General features: G+C 35.6%; 1 protein-coding gene across 1 annotated transcript in view; it reads right to left on the reverse strand.

Annotated features, from left to right (window-relative positions):
- The window catches only part of LOC133330304 (synapse-associated protein of 47 kDa-like), a gene marked incomplete at its 3' end in the record, with an annotated part of 105,278 nt that overhangs the window by 17,106 nt on the left and 65,717 nt on the right, over positions 1-22,455 (reverse strand). The window lies entirely within an intron of this gene.

Below are 22,455 nucleotides of genomic sequence, written 5' to 3' on the forward strand. Positions count from 1 at the left end.
ATACAAAAAATATAAAATCTCAAATAAGATTTAGTAATTAAAATGACCACACATGAAATTGTGACCCCTATGCGTATGAATAACGTCACTACGTATACGTACATATGAAACGGTGGCACCCTATGCGTATGATTGACGTCGCTACTTATACGCATTGGGGATTACAAATGAATATAAAAAGCCACGCAGGCATTCATTATTACAATTTAATATTGAATGGACAATAAGACAGCGACCTTCCTGATGTTTCCAATATATAGATAATTGGTATTCGACTTGAATGACATTTAAGTGAACCACAAATGGTGTTGAAAATAAAAAATTCCACAATTAAACAAAAATTGAAATGTCAGCTGCAATTTAATCCCAACCTTTCCTATCCAAAAAAAAATAAATAAACAGCACACCCTTCCACCTTCATCACATTTAAGCCATATCCATCCAGTCATTTGACATTTAATCATTGTAACCTAATTCATCTACCCTCATTTCCTGTCATTTACTAATTATTCAAGTGGCTGGATTTAATGAAATATGGTGAATGTGTGTGTGTGTGTGTGCATTTGGCTGACTAATTAAAGATTTACATGCGAAAATATAATTTGTGGTGGGAGATTTGAAATGGTGGGATATAAACATACTTATTTTAGATTTGTTGTCTTGGAAGGAGGTAATCTGATGAAAGTAATATCAATGCTAAAAAGGAGAAAAGACAGAACAGTGGGCATATCCAATTTCGTCTATGAAAGTATATCTGAGCTTCAGCTCGTCTCCATGACCCTTCAGTTCCCATAAGAAAGATTCCCTGCACCTCAGCTCATTTATGAATGACTCATTAGCCTTTATGAACGATTTTCTGAGTTTCAGCACACATATAATAAGGTACCTGGTCCTTCATATACTCCACGAAAGATTTTCAGTTTCAATAAATATTTCAAAGCCAGGCCGTCTAAATTATTTAGCGGGACTATGATAACTACTTGATCTTCATATACTCTATCAAAGATTTCCTGGCCTTTCAGCCGTTCTAACAACACCTTGAGGCTCTATTTCTCTTAAACTCTTTTGTGAACGACTCCGTGAGCTTAAATTAGTCTGTGTAAGGATACTCAGCCCTTCTGCACATCTATTAAGTAGAGATTTGAAGGAAATAGCGACCGTTCTTGTGGCGCATGAGTTGTGTCGTTAGTCATACGCATCGAAGAACGTATTTTTGCTCATTTTCGGATATTTCTTGCTTTTGATTGGCTTGCATTATTAATAAGTTCATAATAAAATCTGTGAACGACTCCGTGAGCTTAAATTAGTCTACCGAAGGATATCCAGCCCTTCTGCGCATCTATTAAGTAGAAATTTGAAGGAAATAAAGACCGTTCTTGTGGCGCATGAGTTGTGTCGTTAGTCATACGCATCGAAGAACGTATTTGACTAATTTTCGGATATTTCTTGCTTTTGATTGGCTTGCATTATTAATAATTTCCTAATAAAATCGAAAATATATTATTGCAAAATAAATATTGTTCAAAAAATAAAAGCTAAAAAAAATAGCTTCAGATAATCTATCAAAATTGTCCTGGCCCTACAGGCCTCCTAAAAACATTGTGAGTCTCTATTTATCTTCAACTCTTCTGTGAACGACTCCGTGAGCTTAACTTAGTCTGTAGAGGTATATTCGGCCCTTCAGCACATCTATTAAGTAGAGATTTGAAGGAAATAAAGACCGTTCATGTAGCGCATAAGTTGTGTCGTTAGTCATACGCATCGAAGAACGTATTTGACTCATTTTCGGATATTCCTTGCTTTTGATTGGCTTGCATTATTAAAAATTAAAAAAAAAAAAATACCTGACCCTTCGGCCCTCCTAAAAAGTCCTTGAGTCTCCATTTCACTTCAACTATTCTGTGAACGACTCCGTAAGCTATAGTTAGTCTGATGCTCTGCCCTTCTGCACATCTCTAAAGGACTGTCTGAGCGTCAGGACATCTAGGAATGACTCCATGAACTTCATTACATTTACGAAAGTCTCTGTACTCCTTCAGCTCGTTTGTAAGGCTCCCTGACGCTTCAGCTCCTGTACGAAAGTTTTGCTGAGCTTATGTTTGGGTATGGAAGACTCTTCAGAACTTCGACACGTCTATCAAAGATTCCCTGAGCTTCATCATGTATATGAATGGCTTCCCGGCCTCCTAAAAAAAGTCCTTTAGTCTCTATTTCTCTTCAATTCTTTTGTGAACGACTCCGTGAGCATAAGTTAGTATGTGGAGGGATATTCGGCTCATCAGCACGTCTGTTAAGGACTGTCTAAGTGTGAGGTCATCTAAGAAAGACTCCATGAGCATCATTACATTTACGAAAGTCTCTGTACTCCTTCAGCTCGTTTGTAAGGCTCCCTGACGCTTCAGCTTCTCTACGAAAGTTTTCCTCTGCTTAAGTTTGGGTATGGAAGACTCGTTAGAACTTCGACACATCTATCAAAGATTCCCTGAGCTTCATCACGTATATGAATGGCTTCATATCTCCTCAGGTCTCTATGAAATACTCTCCGGAGCTACAGAACGTCTATCAAAGTCTGCCTGAGCGTCAGCTTGTCTAAAAGAAGATCGTCTATCAAGGAATAATTGAGCGCCAACATTCTTAAAACATGATCGCAGATCTTTAACACGTCTATGAAAGGCCTTTAGTTCGCCCGTAGAAGGCTCTTCAACCGCTCTGTAAAAACTCCGAGAGCTTAAGTTCGTGTAAGAAATACTCTATGGACATTTAACGCATCTATCTAAGACTCCATAATCTCATCTATAAAAAAAACTGCTTTTATATGAAAGACTTCATGAGCTTCAGCACGCTTATAAATGGTTACTTGCCCTTTCAGTTCGATATAAGCTTTCGATGGTCTGGGAAATGCTCCTTGAACTGTAGTTCGTCTTTGAATGACTCTCTGGTTCTACCAGAGCTCACGTTTTGTTCAGCTGATCTTTAAAAAATTACCTGAAAGATTCTCTGAATTACCTAAGCTTCGGGTAGTCTTTAAAGGTCAAGTTTTGTTCACCTGATCTTTAAACAATTACGATTGAGCTAACGAGAAAGACTCCCTGAATTTCAGTTGATCGATTAAAGGCTTCCAGACCCTTCGGCTTGTATATAAAATACCCCACGAGTTTTAGAACATATATAGGGTTTCATGACCCTTAAACTACCCTGTGAAAGTCTCTGTGACTCCACTCCCTTTAGCTTAGCTATGGAAACTCCCTTCAGCTTGTTTATAGAGACTCCCTTCAGCTGGTCTAAAAAGACTCTCTTTAGTTTGTCTATAGAGATTCTATTCTGCTCTGAAGAACTCGCATAGTTTCCAGTCCTTCCCCTTCATTGCATTTTTTTTGTTATTGTTTTTATATTATCTCTATCTTATATTTTATTCTTCTGTTTCTTTAGCCACGATTATAGTTCCATGAATGAATGAACAGAGGAACTAGCGAATGAATGGCAAACTGTCACATGACCATAAAATGTAACAGTTCCTAATTCTATTCTTAACTCTTCTTCCCCTGAAGCAGTAATCATTTCCACTCGCGCACACATACATCCGCACACCCGCAAACCTTAACTCCGAATCACTTGTTATTTGAATTTCCTTTTCTTCCTTTTGCTTTCACTCTTGATTAGAAGAGGAAATGTTCAGACGTTCAAATCAAATGACATTTCTTTTATTAAAAGGGATTAGTTGCCGCTACACACAGAAATACTCGCCCAGCTGGTCGTTGTGACAAGTCGTGTACACTTGCAACCGAAGCAACGGAAAATGAAGAACGAGGAATTTTGTTGTGACAAAAAGGATTATGGCATTTAGAGGATATTTTCTGAAGCCAATGATAAGGAGGAGAAGATGAAATAAAATTAAATGAAAATAAAGGAAAAGGGAGGATGTTATATTTTTTATTGTTAAGTTCAATGGATTCTATGGCAAGGAATTCGCCCTTTGGTCCTTTAGACTTTTAAAAAAGGACATGGGTTCGTTTGTCTTTTTAAAAAATGATTTTAAAATATCCACACAATGGCCTTTGATTTTTTTATATAAAAAATCCTCGTTTGTGGTTCTTTTTTAAAAATACATTTCTTTTTTGTTTATACTAATTCAATGCTTGAGATAGTCCTTTGAAAAAACTATTTTTAAAAAAATCCGGATGTGGTTTTGGTTTGAAAAATTATTTATAGAAAATCCAAGCTCAAGGTAGTGCTTTGAAAAAATAATTTTTTATTGCCTTGAATAGCCCTTCAAAACTTTTTTAAATAATGCTTGAAAAAAATTGTTTAAACCTATCGCCTGGAATAGTCCTTAAAAATTAATGGTTAAAATATTCACACATGGTGTAATCCTTTGAAAAATATTTTTTAAAACGGCCGCATCTTGAAGGGTGATTAAAATAGTATTTTTGAAAGATCAAAGTCTTAAATAGTCTTTTGGACAAATATTCTTTAAATCCAGTGAGTGGAGCAGTATAGTCGGACGGGTCCGACTATACGATACCCTATACAACTACCACTGAACTCGGCTGTTTATTCCGCTTCCCATCACGGTGGGTTGTGTTGTGATGTTCACCTATATTCGAAGAATATCCAGCCCTTCTGCGCATCTATTAAGTAGAGATTTGAAGGAAATAACGACCTACTTGTGGCGCATGAGTTGTGTCGTTAGTCATACGCATCGAAGAACGTATTTTTGCTCATTTTCGGGTATTTCTTGTTTTTGATTGGCTTGCATTATTAATAAGTTTATAATAAAATCTGAAACATATTATTGCCAAATAAGTATTGTTCACAAAAATCGAATAGCTTCAGATACTCTATCAAAAATTTCCTGCCCCTTCCCGTCCTCCAAAAAAAAGTCCTTTAGTCTCTATTTCTCTTCTACTCTTCTGTGAACGACTCAGTGAGCTTAAGTTAGTCTGTGGAAGGATATTCGGCTCATCAGCACGTCTGTTAAGGACTGTCTAAGTATCAGGTCGTCTAGGAAAGACTCCATGAGCTTCTTACATTTACGAAAGTATCTGTACTCCTTCAGCTCGTTTGTAAGGCTCCCTGACGCTTCAGCTCCTCTACGAAAGTCTTCCTGAGCTTAAGTTTGGGTATGGAAGATTCTTCAGAACTTTAGCACGTCTATCAAAGATTCCCTGAGCTTTATCACGTATATGAATAGCTTCATAACTCCTCAGTTCTCCATGAAAGACTCTCCGGAGCTACAGAACTAGAAAACACACAAAAAAATTAAGTTTTCGGTCCACTTCATCCGAAAATTTTAATCAGATCATCATCGAAAATTATAGGCGTTGTCTTTGACCATATTTGTAACTTCATGGAAAATTTTAAAGGGGTCAGCGCTATATTTCCGCCCTCTAATGAGGTAATGGGTTACTAAATAATATCTGAAGACGTACGCACCTGTAAATATTTGTGTGTAACTCCCACATCCGAGTACATACGACAATGTAATTGGAGTCATTTTAAAGGTCAACCATTCCTCTTGGATACACTATCAACTTCGTTGATCTAAATGCTTCACGTGTAAATATATACGCCATAGAATACAAAGTTAGTCATTTTTCTCATAAAAGTCAGGGTCCATTTGACCCGCTAAATAATGGCCCATCTTTATCAAAGCAGGCATGTATATTATCTGTCCCAATCCTCTTCTCCATGTAAAATTTCGTGATGTTCGGGTCATATTTGCGGCCTCTAGATGGAACAGTAAAACCGACAAAAATTAAATATTTGGTCCATATCATCTCCTAAATATTAACCGATCTTTACCAAAAACAATAGGGGTCTTCACTGGCCAAAACCCTTCCTACATGCAAAATTTCGTGAAGATTGATCTATAACTGTGGTCTGTATCGTGTTTACATATTATAATGAACAGGCGGACAGACGGACGGACGGGCGGACACACATGTTTAGATCGACTCAGTTAGTCGAGATATGATGATCGGTATACCTAAAGGTGGGTCTAGCACCAATATTTCGCGGCGTTACAAACTCTTGGGGCTGCACAAAGCTATAATACCCTGACAACATAGTTGTGTAGGGTATAAATATCCCGCCTTAATTATTATGAATAGTCCTTAAAAATATGAAATCCTTAAGAAAAATAGTCTTTAAAAAATCCACGCCTTGTGAAATCCTTAAGAAAAATAGTCTTTAAAAAATCCACGCCTTGTGAAATCCTTAAGAAAAATAGTCTTTAAAAAATCCACGCCTTGTGAAATCCTTAAGAAAAATAGTCTTTAAAAAATCCACGCCTTGTGAAATCCTTAAGAAAAATAGTCTTTAAAAAATCCACGCCTTGTGAAGTCCTTAAGAAAAATATTCTTTAAAAAATCCACGCCTTGTGAAATCCTTAAGAAAAATAGTCTTTAAAAAATCCACGCCTTGTGAAATCCTTAAGAAAAATAGTCTTTAAAAAATCCACGCCTTGTGAAGTCCTTAAGAAAAATATTCTTTAAAAAATCCACGCCTTGTGAAATCCTTAAGAAAAATATTCTTTAAAAAAGCCACGCCTTGTGAAATCCTTAAGAAAAATATTCTTTAAAAAATCCACGCCTTGTGAAGTCCTTATGAAAAATATTTTTTAAAAAATCCACGCCTTGTGAAATCCTTAAGAAAAATATTCTTTAAAAAATCCACGCCTTGGTTGGTCTTTGGAAAAATATTTTTTAAAAAATCCACGCCTTGGTTGGTCCTTGGAAAAAATATTCTTTAAAAAATCCACGCCTTGGTTGGTCCTTGGAAAAAATATTCTTTAAAAAATCCACGCCTTGGTTGGTCCTTTGGAAAAATATTTTTTTTTAAATCCACGCCTTGGTTGGTCCTTTGGAAAAATATTTTTTAAAAAATCCACGCATTGGTTGGTCCTTTGGAAAAATATTTTTTAAAAAATCCACGCCTTGGATGGTTGTGGAAAAATATTCTTTTAAAAATCCACGCCTTGGTTGGTCCTTTGGAAAAATATTTTTTTTTAAATCCACGCCTTGGTTGGTCCTTTGGAAAAATATTTTTTAAAAAATCCACGCATTGGTTGGTCCTTTGGAAAAATATTTTTTAAAAAATCCACGCCTTGGATGGTGCTTTGGAAAAATATTTTTTAAAAAATCCACGCCTTGGTTGGTCCTTTGGAAAAATATTTTTTAAAAAATCCACGCCTTGAATAGTTCTTTAGAAAAATATATTTTCTAAAATCCTCTGGAAAATAGTATTATTTATAAATCGACGTCTTGAATAGTCCTCGAAGAAAATATTCCTCTTTTTATTCCTTACATATATCTGCCCCACCAATATTCCCACGCAAATTGTATGCCTACCAATAATGCTGACAATTCCTAACTGAAATTTCCGTTTCCCCATTACAGAGTAGATAAACTTAGCCAGTTTGGTGGGGAGATGGAAATACAATTTCCTTTTAATGTAAGGCCATATCCAAACTATCAACGGAGCACATGTGTATGTTATAAACACCAAGGCTTCTCTTTTGTCCTTAAGAAGTCGTCAGGGTGTGACTAACATTTATTTGATGACTTGGTTTTAAGTCACACACACATACATAGTTCTAATTTTCATTATTACAATGATTCTGCTATATTAAAGTTTGACTCCCGTTTCCGGTATAATATTACACAAAATATGAACCAACAGAGGGATTTATGTGATACCATGGAACGTATGAATGTTAACTGTGAATCATACGCCGAAAATGTAATTAGTATTGGTGTTTTTAGGCGTATGATTGATTGTCAATAATCATACGCCAAAATGATTTGATTTCCTAATATATTAAAAATTTGGTAAACAATAAAATTAGAATATTAAAATAGTCCATGAAAAATGTGCCATACATTTCCACAATGTTTTCCTCTATTTTCGCATAATGTTATCTTGAGACTTTGGTCTTCGAGAAGGAGAAACAAAAACGACAGCATCTTATGTCGGTAGCTGTCATTTAAGTAGTAGCATCATCATCAATGTCATTCACTCACTCGCTCATTTGGCAACAAATAAATGTGAGGTATGAGTGAATGACAGGCGTGCTTGAAATTCCATAGCATATCTTGCCGTTAAAATGTGGGTGGTTGGTTGACATCTGACTGACTGAATGACGCAATGATGTTGCGAAAATTTATGCTAATATTGTTAAGAGCATCATATATACATATATAGTCATTATAAATTTACGTTTTTTTTCTTTTGGCTTCCTTTTTCATTATTTCTTTGGCATTTAATTTCTTAGCCTTGAGAAGAAAACTAAGAAACTGGCAAGTATATATGAAGGACAAATGTATTTTATATAACATGGGAGGAGATATTGCTTATGGTGAGTAACAAAATATGTAAAGAGAGGAGACATCAATGCCTTAAATACTCCATTAGAATAATATCATTTAAAAACCAGTGAGCGGAGCAGTATAGTCGGACGGGGCCGACCATACGATACCCTACACAACTTCCATGAAAATCTAACTTTCTGTGGTTCTATATTCTGAGATTGGGCAATATTTCGCGATATTCGCTCACTTTTGACTGACCTCTAGGTCAGCAAATGTTACTAAAAATCAGTACAGCACCTCTAATTACTTGTCCAGATTCCCTTCACCGTGGGTTGCGTTGTGATGTTCGGCTTTCGATTCGAAAAGTACAAATAATTAAGTTTTCGGTTCCCTTCATCGGAAAAATATTATCTGATCATCACCTAACATTTTAGGCGTTGTCCTTGACCATAACTGCAACCTCATGGAACATTTCAAAGCGATCAACGCTATGTTTCCGCCTCCCAGTGTGGTAATAGGTTACTAAATAATATCTGAATACGTAAGCATCTGTAAATATTTAAGTGTAACTCCCGCATCCGAGTACCTGCGACAATATAATTGGTATCAATTTAAAGGCCAACCACTCCTCTTGGATATACTATCAACTTCTCGGGTCTATGCCCTTCAGGGGTAAATATATACGCTATAGAATACAAATTTGGTCATTTTTCACACAAAAGTCAGGGTCCATTTGACCCGCTAAATATTGACCGATCTTTATCAAAACAGGCATGCTTATTCTTTGGCCCGACCCCCTTCTCCATGCAAAATTTCACGATGTTTGGGCCATTATTGCGGCTTCTTGAGCGACCAGAAAAACCGACAAAAATTTAGTATTTGGTCCATTTCATCCCCTAAATATTAGCCGATCTTTCTCAAAAACAATAGGGGTCTTCATTGGCCAGAACCCATCCTACATGCAAAATTTCGTGAAGATTGGTCCATAACTGTGGCCTGTATCGTGTTTACAAATTATAATGGACAGACGGACGGACACACATGTCTAGATCGACTCAGCTAGTCGAGATATGACGATCGGTATACTTAAAGGTGGGTCTAGGACCAATATTACGCGGCGTTACAAACTCTTGGGGCTGCACAAAGCTATAATACCCTGACAACATAGTTGTGTAGGGTATAAATAGTTCTTTGGAAAAATATTATTTAAAAAATCTACGACATAAATAAAGTTTTAGAAAAATATCCATTTAAAAAATCCACACCTTAAATAGTACCTGACAAAAAATATTCTTAAAAAAAAATATTAAAAAAAATATTCTTTAAAAATTCTAGCACTTAATAATCCTTTGGAAAATATTATTTTAAAAAATGTAACACCTTTGATAGTCCTTTAAAATTTAAAAAAATGCATGTCCTGAAAAGTCGTTTGGAAAAAAAAATTATTAAAAAACCCACGCCTTAGATAATTGTTTAAATGTCTTTAGTTAAGTATTCTTTAAAAATTCCAGCCTCTAATAGTCCATTGAAAAAATATTCCTAAAAAAATGTACGCCTTTGATAAACCTTTAAAAAATCTACATCTATAGTAGTCCTTTAGAAGAAGGTAGTCCAAGAATATAAAGGGACTTTGGTGCATAAAATCGGACAAAAATATATATGGAAGCTATATCTAAATCTGAACCGATTTTCACGAAATTTAACACACATCGTTCTAGACTTACGCTATGCGATAGAATATATATAGGGACTTTGGTGCACTATTTACCTCGAATCAGACGAAACTATATATGGGAGCTATAACTAAATCTGAAACCATTTTCAAGAAACTTATCACTCATCATTCTAGACTCTATTCAGTACGCTATGCCAAATTTCGTGCAAATCGAAGAATATATAGGGACTTTGGTGCACTATTTACCTCGAATCGGACGAAACTATATATGGGAGCTATAACTAAATCTGAACCGATTATCACGAAACTTATCACTCATCATTCTAGACTCTATTCAGTACGCTGTGCCAAATTTCGTGCAAATCGGAAGATTTATAGGGACTTTGGTGCACCATTTACCTAAAATCGGACGAAAATATATATGGGAGCTATATCTAAATCTGAACCGATTTTCACCAAACTTAACACACATCATTCTAGGCTTAATTTAGTACGCTGTGCCAAATTTCGTGCAAATCGAAAGATATATAGGGACTTTGGTACACCATTTACATTAAATCGGACGAAAATATATATGGGAGCTATATCAAAATCTGAACCGATTTTTCCAATTTCAATAGGGCTCGCCCTTGGGCCAAATAAATGGGCTGTACCAAATTTAATCCAAATCGGATTATAAATGCGACCTGTACATTGTTTACAATTTAACATCAACAGACGGACGGACATGCATAAATCGACTTAGAAAGTGATTCTATGCATATTCTCAAAAGGAACCATGTGTCTATCTCGTTTCCTTTTGCCTGTTACAAACAAATGCACAAAGACATAATACACTGTACCACAGTGTGGTGAAGGTGTGGTGAATCTGCGCCTTTCTACCCTGAAAAATACCTTTTTTAAACTATGTCTTAGATAGTCTCTGAAAATATTTTTTTATTGACGCCTTAGATAGTCCCTAACAAAATCTTCTTTACAAAATCCACGCCTTAGATAGTCCCTAACAAAATCTTCTTTACAAAATCCACGCCTTAGATAGTCCCTAACAAAATCTTCTTTACAAAATCCACGCCTTAGATAGTCCCTAACAAAATCTTCTTTACAAAATCCACGCCTTAGATAGTCCCTAACAAAATCTTCTTTACAAAATCCACGCCTTAGATAGTCCCTAACAAAATCTTCTTTACAAAATCCACGCCTTAGATAGACCCTGAAAAAATAGTTTTTAAAAAATCCACGCCTTAGATAGACCCTGAAGAAATAGTTTTTAAGAAATCCACGCCTTAGATAGACCCTGAAGAAATAGTTTTTAAAAAAATCCACGCCTTAGATAGACCCTGAAAAACATATTTTTTTAAAAAATCCACGCCTATGATAACCCTTAAACAAAAATCCACACCTATGATAGTCCTTTAGAAAAAAATTATTTAGCCTTTAATAGTTCTTTAGAAAAACATCCTTTCAAAAATCTACGTCTTCAATAGTCTTTTGAAAAAACAACATTGATTCAAAAATCCAGCAGATTGTAAAGGTTGCCGGGTTGGGTTTTTATCCAAGTTCCTTTTATGGTTCCTTATCATTCCATTTTCCCCCAATCCCCTGAAGTAAACCCACACACACACGCACATATTTGCTTATCTCTTAAACAATTTCAACATTTGCACGTGCTTAAAATAAAAAAGAAATAACGAAGCTCGAAGCTGTGAGCTCAATGATAAAAAATGTGTGTGTGTGTGCCACAGAGGAGGAGGAGGGGGAGATAAATTCCTCCTGTGTTCTATAGCAGCACAATATACTAACCAAAAACAAAAAATGAAAAAGGCAACGTGCTAATAGTGTTAATGGCAATATTTTATGTAAATGTGAAGGTAAATTTAAACGCACATATACATATAGGTATACAGGAATATTAACATGGACAAAAACAAATATGAAGTAAAAAAACAAATTTACAAAGACTCCATGCTGACAATCTTGATTATCCACATTCGGTTGTCATAAAAAAGATCCAAAATTTTTCATTTTGTTGGCAAATTGAAGTAATAAGTCATGCGGAAATTGATTAAAGAGATCAACTGAAAACATTCAATAATTAATAAAAATCCAACTTGGAAAAATGATCTTGAAAAAAATTCCATACTTGCACACATTCGTTAATCTTTTGGAAAAATATCCCATAAAAATGAAATTGAATTTTTTCAAGCCAGAAAAAAAATTCTTGAAAATTTTTGTTTAAAAATTCAAGCCTTAAAAAGCCCTTAACAAAATCCACGTCTCGATGAATTCTTGAAAAATATATTCTTAAAAAATCTACGCCTCAATTAGCTCTTTTTTTTAATCCGCTCCTTAGGTAATCCTTGAAAAAAAAATGTTAAAAGTCCAGGCTCAATTTCGTCCTCGAACACCCCAAGAGCTGCCTCATTTGCTTGCGCAAGTACCCATGATTCTGATTCATATAATAGCACGGGTAGTATCAGCGTCTTGTAAAGTGTGAGTTTGGTCTGCTGGGAGGTGGCCTTGTTTCTAAACTGCTTACTTAGACCATAGTAGCATCTGTTGGCCATCACAATCCTTCTCCGAAATTCAAAACTGATGTCATTCGCTGTATTTATGGCGGCACCAAGGTATATAAAATCTTTAACTACCTCGAAGCTGTAGTTCTCAAGTTCCAAAGTTGGTCCGAGTCTACTGGACGTGTTGTGCGTTAATACCATCAGCTTGGTCTTCTCGTCGTTTACTGCCAGACCCACTTTGGCAGACTCCTTTTCAATTTGTTCAAATGTGGCTGTTACCGCTCGCAATGTTCGGCCCATTATATCACTTTCATCGGGGTAGGCGAGTAACATGTGTTGTTTGGTGTGCCATTTCTGTTCACTTTTGCCTCTCGTATGACCTTTTCCAGCAGGATGTTAAAAAGATCACACGACAAACTGTCACCTTGTCTGAATCCTCGTTCGGTATTGAAAGGCTCCGATAGGTCCTTTCCTACTTTAACTGCTGACCTTGTGCCACTTAAAGTTATTCTGCATAACCGTATTAATTTGGCAGGAATGCCGAACGTAGACATGGTTTTAAAAACCTCTGAACAGATAGGGCTGTCGAATGCGGCTTTATAATCGACAAATAGGTGGTATGTATCGATGTTTTTTCGTGGGTCTTTTCCAGGATTTGGCGCAGAGTGAAAATCTGGTCAATGGTGGATTTGCCAGGTCTGAAGCCCCATTGGTATGGTCCGATGATGTCATTGACCATAGGCTTCAATCGTTCACACAGCACACTGGATAGCACTTTATATGCGATGGGAAGGAGACTTATTCCTCTATAGTTGGCACATATCGTTTTGTCTCCTTTTTTTGTGCACGGGACACAGGATGCTGAGGTTCCAATCATTGGGCATGCATTCATCTAGCCAAATTCTGCTAATCAGCTGGTGCATGCTCCTGACCAGCATCTGGCCATCAGTCTTGAACAGTTCGGCTGGTAACCCATCGGCTCCTGCTGCTTTGTTGTTCTTGAGCCGATTAATTGCTTTTATGACCTCATCTTGGCTAGGTGGTATACACTCTATACCATCATCTATTATTGGTTCTGCGGTATCTTCTTCATCGCCACTATTTGATACCAGAAGCTTTTCGAAATACTCCTTCCAGATCCTCAACGCGCTGTCTGTATCTGTCACCAGGTTTCCTTCTTCATCTCTACAGGAGAAGATGTGCCTGCACCAAAGCCTTCGGTTTGGTGTTTTACTTGTTGGTAAAATTTCCGGACTTCATTCTGACTCCTGTTCATCTCGATTTGCTCACGCTCACGTTTTTCTTGTTCTTTCTTCTTTTTTCTGAAAACACGTTTTTCATCTCTCCTTTTCTACCGATAATTCTCCATCACCTTACGTGTTGCTACTGATCGTACCATGGGTTTCTTGGTGGTGGTTTTTGGTACCCAATTGTTCCTTTTGCTGCAGTTTGTTGGGAGTGGGCAATTCTTTGCCATTTTGCTTCTATACTATTATCGGGACAAGAAGTGTTTTCTTCAAGCAGATGGGCAAGTTTAGCGGAGTAGGCCTCGGCTACCTGTTGTGTTTGCAGCTTTTCGACGTCGAGTTTCCGAGTTGTATTAGATCGCACCTTGGCTGCAACATTAAGACGGATGCGTACCTTGGCTGCCACAAGGTAATGGTCCGAATCGATATTCGCTCCTCGGATCGATCGGACGTCTAAAACACTGGATGAATGCCTTCCGTCTATCACAACATGATCAATTTGATTTCTCGTTACTTGATCAGGAGAGATCCAGGTGGCCTTGTGTATATGGAGATGCTTGAATCTGGTGCTGATAACTACCATGTTTTTTTACTGCCACGAAGTCAATCAACCTCATGCCGTTGTCGGATGTTTCTTCATGAAGACTGAATTTTCCGACGGTGGGGCCAAAGATATTTTCCCCTCCGATTTTTGCATTAAAATCTCTTAGCAGAATTTTAATGTCATGGCCAGGGCAACGGTCATATGCTGTTTCTAGACGCTCGTAAAATATGTCTTTGGTCTGTTCATCTTTATCTTCGGCTCAATTCCGTCCTCTCAAAAAATTGTTAAAAGTTCAGGCCCAATTCCGTCCTTTCAAAAAAATATTCTTTAAAAAATCGACGCTTTAAATGGTATTTAAAAAAATATTCTTTAAAAAATCCACGCTTTAAATGGTACTTAAAAAATATTCTTTAAAAAAATCCACGCTTTAAATGGTATTTAAAAAATATTCTTTAAAAAATCCACGCCTTGTGCAGTCTTCTAGATAGTCCTTAAGAAATATTCCTCCTTTAAAAAATATATATTTTGAAAAATTCAAAACCAATGGTGGCGCTTTAGAAAAATCTACTCCTTTAATGGTATTTTAGACAAATATAATTTTTTTTAAATTCTTTGGGAAAAAATCTTTCAAAATTCATTATCCTTTTTCATTTATCCTTTTATTCCAAACGAATTTCCACTTAACTTAACCTCCGATTCTTTGAACTTTGTTACATTTTCTTTATGATCTGTGTGAAAATTAAATTGAAAATCGTCTGTTAAGTGTTAAGGAGTTGAACTAAAAATAATTTCATATTTTTCATCAGCTTCCAACCAACATAAACCCAACCCCGCTCTGTGGCATAACCCTGGGTTCCAATGATTTTATGCTTGAATAAATGTTGATGGAATTTATTTGCTCTCCGATTCTCCTGCTTCACTCCCTCCCTTTTGCACTATTTCATGGTGACAAATACCTTCAGATGAGATTCCCAGCATGTGGTTGTGGTGGTGGTGATGGTGGTCATGGCAACATGTTATCACTTTCAGTTGAAAAATTTTGTCATTCAACTGTTGTGTGGTGGTGGTTGGGAGGGAGGAGGGTGATAGGGTAGCTGGTTGAGCTTTAATCGGTTCAACACACCACACGTTTTAACACACCAATAGAAGAACAATGGCGTCAAATCTTCCAAACACACACCCACACACACTTTACACACACATATTAGTTTACAATGAATCTAGAACCCAAACAATTGTCCTCTAAGTGACCCATCGTCTATTGTGGCAGTAAAAGTTTGAGGGTCCTGTTTGCTTGTCTTTGGAAATGGTAAACTATTTGTGAAACGGAGTCTGCATCTGAGTTTGTATGTGAGTGTGTAAAAGAGTTCTAAATTTCACAAAAGAATGGTTGGGGGATATGGTTACGCAAAATTTGCTGATAAGATAATTTATGATGAGTTCATTGGTGTTTTGTTTTCGTATTCCCCCAAAACAAGAACCCTCACTCCACTCCCTCCAATTTACCTGACCACCACCAGTAATGTTTCTAGTAACACTTCGAAACAAAACTTATATGCTTTGACTGCGTGTGTGTGTGTGAGGGTTCTCATTTCAAAATTGTAACAGGGGACTCACTTCGTGTTATGGTTTCATTTCCTCCATGCTTGGTCATCACCATCACCACAGTTGGTTTATTGATGACTGGAAGGGATTTAAACGTATAATACGTGTTTTCCTCATTTCTTTTTTTTGGTCGTTTGGCCCTTTTTTCCGTTGTCCGAATGCATGTGGTCCGACGCTTGGTCGCATCAATGTTTTTTTCAGTTGGTTGTGGTGGTGCTGTTGCTGCATTGTCAGTGAATTTAATTATATTGGACCACAGGGAGGGCACTACGTATAACTAACGCAATATCACACTCAAACACAACCACACACACTACTCACACACACATACACACACGGACTTGAAAAGTGAAAACCAATCTTTCGGGCGACGTGTTGAGTTTCACAATTGCTTTCAAAAGTAATTCCGTTTATCCATAGTTTTCTTTTATTTTCTTTTTCTCAACTATTTCAAAGTAATTTCATTAATTCCGATTAAGTCAAAGACGATTGCAATCGGAAAATTTCTTATAAGAAATAAATTTAAGGAGAATGGATTAAAATATATATGTGTATATATATATATTTTTTTAAAGCAAAGACTTTTAAAGAATATTTTTCTAAAGGACCAGCCAATAATTTTTTAAGGACCATAAAAGGCGTGGCTTAAACAAATTAAGGACAATATAAGGCGTGGATTTTTTAAGGGCCATAGATTTTTATACCCTTCACCACACTGTGGTACAGGGTATTATGTATTTGTGCATATGTTTGTAACATGCAAAAATAATCGAGATAGACCCATGGTTCCTTTTGAGAATATGCATAGAATCACTTTTTGAGTCGATTTATGCATGTCCGTCCGTCCGTCCATCTGTCCATGTTATATTGTAAACAAAGTACAGGTAGCATTTATGATCCGAATTGGATGAAATTAGGCATAGCGCATTTGTTTGGCCCAAGAACGAACCCTATTGAAATTGGGAAAAATCGGTTCAGATTTAGATATAGCTCCCATATATATTTTCGTCCGATTTAAGGTGAATGGTGCACCAAAGTCCCTATATATCTTTCGATTTGCACGAAATTTGGCACAGCGTACTAAATTAAGTCAAGAATGATGTGTGCAAAGTTTCGTGAAAATCGGTTCAGATTTAGATATAGCTCCCATATATATTTTCATCCGATTTAAGGTAATTGGTGTACCAAAGTCCCTATATATCTTACGATTTGCACAAAATTTGGCACAGCGTACTAAATTAAGTCTACAATGATGTGTGCAAAGTTTCGTGAAAATCGGTTCAGATTTAGATATAGCTCCCATACATACTTTCGCCAGATTTTAGGTAAATAGTCCACTAAAGTCCCTGGAAATCTTTTGATTTGCACGAGGACCATATAAGGCGTGGATTTTTAAAGGAATATTTTTTCAAGGACCATATAAGGCGTGGATTTTTAAAGGATTATTTTTTAAGTCCCCATATAAGGCGTGGATTTTTTAAAGAATATTTTTTCAAGGACCATATAAGGCGTGGATTTTTTAAAGAATAGTTTTTCAAGGACCATATAAGGCGTGGATTTTTTAAAGGACCATATATGGTGTGGATTAGTTAAAGAATATTTTTTCAAGGACCATATAAGGCGTGGATTTGTTAAAGAATATTTTTTCAAGGACCATATAAGGCGTGGATTTGTTAAAGAATATTTTTTCAAGGACCATATAAGGCGTGGATTTGTTAAAGAATATTTTTTCAAGGACCATATAAGGCGTGGATTTGGATATTTTTTCAAGGACCATATAAGGCGTGGATTTTTTAAAGAATATTTTTTCAAGGACCATATAAGGCGTGGATTTTTTAAAGAATATATTTTCAAGGACCATATAAGGCGTGGATTTTTTAAAGAATATTTTTTCAAGGACCATATAAGGCGTGGATTTTTTAAATATTTTTTTCAAGGACCATATAAGGCGTGGATTTTTTAAATATTTTTTTCAAGGACCATATAAGGCGTGGATTTTTTAAATATTTTTTTCAAGGACCATATAAGGCGTGGATTTTTTAAATATTTTTTTCAAGGACCATATAAGGCGTGGATTTTTTAAATATTTTTTTCAAGGACCATATAAGGCGTGGATTTTTTAAATAATTTTTTTCAAGGACCATATAAGGCGTGGATTTTTTAAAGAATATTTTTTCAAGGACCATATAAGGCGTGGATTTTTTAAAGAATATTTTTTCAAGGACCATATAAGGCGTGGATTTTTTAAAGAATATTTTTTCAAGGACCATATAAGGCGTGGATTTTTTAAAGAATATTTTTTCAAGGACCATATAAGGCGTGGATTTTTTAAATATTTTTTTTTTTCAAGGACCATATAAGGCGTGGATTTTTTAAATATTTTTTTCAAGGACCATATAAGGCGTGGATTTTTTAAAGAATATTTTTTCAAGGACCATATAAGGCGTGGATTTTTTAAAGAATATTTTTTTAAGGATCATATAAGGCGTGGATTTTTCAGGGACTATTTTTTCAAGGACGTGGATTTTTTAAAGAATATTTTTTCAAGGACCATATAAGGCGTGGATTTTTTAAAGAATATTTTTTCAAGGACCATATAAGGTTGTTTATTTATTGCAATGTATTAGCCCAAACAAAAAAAAGGCAAAATTGGAATAGAAAATTTAATACTTGATTGAATCGAATCGAATCCTATAAACCAGTCAACTGACAAATGTTCGGAGCACAACACATACAAGAGAGCTGAGTTAGGATTTCTATCAAAAGGATGATGCTGATATTTGGTAACGATGCAAACAAAAACAAAACTAAATTGTTCTGATATTGATGTTCGTTTAACGAAAATATGGGAGGTCGCATAATCAAATTCATGACATGTAAATTGAGAAAAAGAAAACTGAAATGAAATTGAAATGCTCTATTGGAGGACATTTTATAGAGTATTTTAAATTTCAATATTCAATTTCAAATGTCTGCATTCTCTTCGCTTCATGTCCAAAATAAAAAAAAATCGAATATAATTAAAAGTATTACAATATTTTATATTTAATTTCCTTTTTTATTGCCTTTGTTGCTGTTGTATCCGTTTGAAGCAAAGTCTCTAAAATGTATATTGAAATGAGATGAACAAAGTTGTTCATGTAGTTTTTTTTTCATACTACCATTAACTTTTCCACTTAATTATATTCACTCTAGAGGTCAGAACAGTACACTATGTCAGCAATGAGCCTTTGCAAACTCAGGCACTCATATATATATATATATATATACGTACACAAAAAATACAGCAAGGGTGTTATTTACAACTACATTCTCAGTATCAAAGTAATATCATTAAGGACCACAGAGCAAATGGTACACAGGAAGAATAGAGGGCAAAAAATGGTATAGTAACTACACCAAAAATTAAAGTAGAGAAAAAATACACCGAGGATGTCTGCAGATTTTGGTCCCATAAAAAAGAAACCTAAGAGTTCACAGCATTTTTTCCTATAGGAAATAGGAATCCTCAGGGGTCTGAAGATTTATTTGCTATAGCAAAACTAATCTCAGGGTCTGAGGATTTTTTTTCTATAGAAAAAAGGAAACATCAGGGATGTGAAGCTTTTTTTCCTATAGGAAATAGTGTCATCAGAATCCCCGGGAAGACATTTTCCTATAGAAAAAAAGTATCTTCAGAGGTCTGAGGATTTTTTCCTATACAAAAAAGTATCATCAGGGGTCTGAGCATTTTTTCCTACAGAAAAAACGTATCCACATAAGTCTCCTATAGATCGCTCCTATAGAAAAAAAGTATCCTCAGAGGTCTGAGGATTTTTTCCTATGGAAAAAAGTATTCTTAGAAGTCTGAGGATTTTTTTCCTATAGAAAAAAGTTGTTCTCAGAGGTCTTAGGATTTTTTTCTTAAAGAAAAAAATATTCTCGGAAGTCTGAGGATTTTTTTCCGCTAGAAAAAAGTATCCTCAGAGATCTGAGGTTTTTTCCTATAGAAAAAAGGATCTTCAGAGCTGTGAGGATTTTTTCCTATTAAAAAAATAATTATCCTCAGAGGTCTGAGGATTTTTTTCCAATAGAAAAAATTATCCTCAGAGGTCTGAGGATTTTTTTCCAATAGAAAAAATTATCCTCAGAGGTCTGAGGATTTTTCCTATAGAAAAAGGATCCTCAGAGGAATGATTTTCTATAGAAAAAGTAATCTCAGAAGTCTGAGGAATGATTTCTTATAGAAAAAAAGTAACCTCAGAGGTCTGAGGAATGATTTTCTATAGAAAAAAGCATCCTGATTTTCATCAGAATCCCCTGGAAGACATTTTCCTATAGAAAAAAGCATCTTCAGAGGTCTGAGGATTTTTTCCTATAGAAAAAAGTATCATCAGGGTCTTAGCATTTTTTCCTACAGAAAAAAGTATCCTCATAGGTCTCAGGATTTTTTCCTATAGACCGCTCCTATAGAAAAAAGTATCCTCAGAGGTCTGAGGATTTTTTTCCTATGGAAAAAAGTATTCTTACAAGTCTGAGGATTTTTTTCCTATAGAAAAAATGTTCTCAGAGGTCTTAGGAATTTTTTTCCTATAGAAAAAAGTATCCTCTGAGATCTGAGTATTTTTTTCCTATAGAAAAAAGTATCCTCAGAGATCAGAGGGTTTTTTCCTTTAGTAAAAAGTATCCTCAGAGGTCTGAGGATTTTTTTCCTATAGAAAAAATTATCCTCAGAGGTCTGAGGATTTTTTTCCTATAGAAAAAATTATCCTCAGAGGTCTGAGGATTTTTTTCCTATAGAAAAAAGTATCCTCAGAGGTCTGAGGATTTTTTTCCTTTAGAAGAAAATAACTTCAGAAGTGTGAGGATTTTTTTCCTATATAAAAAATTATCCTCAGAGGTCTGAGAATTTTTTTCCAATAGAAAAAAAATTATCCTCAGAGGTCTGAGGATTTTTTTCCTATTGGAAAAAAGGATCCTCAGAGGTCTTATGAATGATTTTCTATAGAAAAAAGTGACCTCAGAGTTCTGAGGAATGATTTTATATAGAAAAAAGTAATCTCAGAAGTCTAAGGAATGATTTCCTATAGAAAAAGGTAGCCTCAGAGGTCTGAGGAATGATTTTCTATAGAAAAAAGCACCCTCAGAGGTCCGAGGATTTTTTGATATAGAAATAACATTCCTCATAGGTATTAGGATTTTTTTCTATAGAAAAAGTATATTCAGAAGTGTGTGGATTTTGTTTTTCTATAGGAAAAAGTATCAGGGGCCTGAGGAATTTTTCTTATAAAAAATAGACTCCTCCGGTTTCTAAGAATTTTTTTCTTTAGAAAAAAGAGTCTAAGGTATCCTCTGGGGTCAGAGAATGTTTTCCTATAGATAAAAGTGTCCTCAGGAATCTGTGGATTCTTCTTTTTTGTTTTTTTTTTATAGAAAAGTAATCCATAGGTGATCTGAGGACTGCTTTCATTACAAAATTTTTTTAATTTTGATGAATTTTCCATGGAAAAATATTTTTCAATTTGTTTCCTCAGTGTATTTCAAAGGCCTATAATTATTTCCATTGCACGGAATTACTCTGAACTTTACTTTGCGAACATTGTAAATGTGACCTCCAATGGTCGGTTGGTTGGATGCGTCGGTTGCTTGGTGGTTAGTATTGTGTGATAATGTAACTCCTCCCCCACATCTTTCACCCAACCAAAAGTAGAGCATTGAGTATATCATATTTTATATTATTTTATAATATTTCCTGAGGTCCTACTCATGATTACGACGATTGCACTTGGATGGGGTTGAGGAGCATTCTACTTCGTTAGAGCAAATGTTTAAGTGCGAACGTGGCAGTGGGAACTACAAACAAATAAATGAATATGACTATCTTCTGGTCCTTGTCCTTCTTCTTCGTTTTATATTAAATGCATAATTTAGTTTGTTTGATATCTGTGGTTTCTCATTGCTGGCGCCACCACCGCGTCATGTGGCACGTGTCTCTCTTAGGTCAGGCAGGCAGGCAACAAAACATAAAATGAGACACTAGACCAAGAAAAAGTAATGAAACTATTAACCACATACAACGTTGATGATAGCCAGCAACCAGGGGGTTGGTGAGGGAGAGCAAATGAAAATTATCAAGTAAAATGATATTCCACAACCCCCACTTCTTGTCTTCTCCCCTCTCTCTCTCTCCCATCGTCTTCTTGCATCTAATAAATACATTTAATTTATAATATGAAATGAGAGGGCAAATTGTTTTCTAGCCTGGGTAATTAAGTTAGCTTCGGTTTTTTTGCAGCAGGACACCAAAGGACAAGTATACGTAGTATGTATGGTGTCTAACGCACACGCACTCCTTTTTCCAAAGGACCATCCGGTAAAGGACCAACTGGAAAATTAACACATTCACAAATTTTAATTTATTTATGTGACCAACCCAACAACCGGCTAGTGTTCTCATTTGCAGGGCAATGTGGATACCAAGTGTTACCGCTGCTGCTGTCGGAATATATGATCCTTTCATAAGACCATAATTTATAGATTTATGTTTCGGTTTCATTTTTTACGACCTAACCCTTTTCCTTGT

Source organism: Musca vetustissima, unplaced genomic scaffold, assembly GCF_032173495.1.
Source record: "Musca vetustissima isolate MV318-11 ecotype Yass unplaced genomic scaffold, APGP_CSIRO_Mvet_v1 utg123765, whole genome shotgun sequence".
NCBI classification, from domain to species: domain Eukaryota; kingdom Metazoa; phylum Arthropoda; class Insecta; order Diptera; family Muscidae; genus Musca; species Musca vetustissima.